Source organism: Elephantulus edwardii, unplaced genomic scaffold (genome assembly GCF_000299155.1).
Source record: "Elephantulus edwardii isolate Elephantulus edwardi_28Jun2011 unplaced genomic scaffold, EleEdw1.0 scaffold00085, whole genome shotgun sequence".
Lineage (NCBI taxonomy): Eukaryota > Metazoa > Chordata > Mammalia > Macroscelidea > Macroscelididae > Elephantulus > Elephantulus edwardii.
This window is the reverse complement of record NW_006399835.1, coordinates 7800140-7801645: the sequence shown is the minus strand read 5'-3', so window position 1 is coordinate 7801645 and position 1506 is coordinate 7800140.

Sequence of the window (1506 nt, the reverse complement as noted above, 5' to 3'; positions counted from 1 at the left end):
TCCAATCCTTGTTCAGTGTTAAAGAATGTTTTATTCTCTGTGTGTAAACATTTTCTTTACTTTTTTTATAGAAGTGACCTCATACAATGTTTTTCTACTGTTATTAATGAATTAATCTTTAGGGTCATCCATGTTTAGAAGTATTATGTAGAGCCATCATTATCCTTTAATGTTGTGTATATGTATGTTATTTGATTTATCCATTTATTCATTAATGAATAAGTACTTAGATTCAGGTCTTTTTGTAAGCTAAGCAGTGCTGTCATGAATATGAGTATATTTACATCCATGTAATCAAAAGTGTCACCCTCTTCAGGATGAACCTGTTTGTTCTCCTCGCAGTCCATGATATATTCAATGTTCTTCAGCACCACAGCTCCAAGGTGTTGATTCTCCTTCTATCATCCTAAGTTGTTGTCCAGCTTTCTGATGCATTGCACATAATGTGAAGACCATGGCATGGATCAGATATACCTTAGTGTCCATATTAATATTGTTACTCTGCAATATTCTGGAGAGGTCCCTGACAGCCGACTTACCCAATGAAATTTGTGTTTTGATTTCTTGCTTGTAGGTATGAAGAGTGTTGATTTTGGAGACAAGCAAACTAAAACTGTTAACAATCTGAATCTCTTTACCATCTACTACGATGCTACCAATCGGACCAGTGGGGAGAATCTTTGTTTGCAAGGATTCTGAAGCCTCATCTGACATACTTTGGGCATATTGCAAGGAGGGTTCAGTCCTTGGAGAGGGACATTGTACTTGGGAGAGCAGAGGGACAGCATAAAAAGGAAGCTCCTTGGTGAGATGAATTGACTCAGTGAATGGAATAATGGAGATAGGTGTGTCAGAGACGGTATGGCTGGCTCAGGATAGAGCAGGGTTCATCTGTTGTACATAGGGTTGTTACAAATTCACAGGTGGCTTAATGACACATAACAACAACAACAATCAAAACAAAACTTTTTAACCTGTTTACTATCCCATCAACAGTGTATGAGGGTCCAGGCCTCTAACAACATCTTTGCCAATACCTGTTGTTTTCTGCTTTTTAATCTTTTTTGTTGTTGTTGTTGCTTGACTTGCTGGTAATGCTGGTACGCGATATTTTGCCCTTATGTTGACTTGCACCTTTCTCATAGTTAGCGATTGCAAACATTTTTTCACGTGTTTCTTGGCTGTCTGAAAATTTCTTTGATAAAGGGTCTCCTAAACATATTTAGTTTTATTGCTTTTTTATTGTTATTAAAGTTGAATATTTTATAAATTTAACAGATTCTGTCTTTGCCCAGTACATCATTCAGAATTTTCTTTTTCCTAGCTTATCAGCTTTCTTTCACCTTCTTTGGTGAAGTTCTTAGACTCACAAAATGTTTTATTTTTAGGAAGTCTGAGTTGCCTAGTCAGTCTTTTGCTGCTCGGACATTTTTAATTTTGTGGGATTTTTTTATATATACATTATGTATTAATGCTTTTCTATTTTTCCATCAATAATTCAACCTT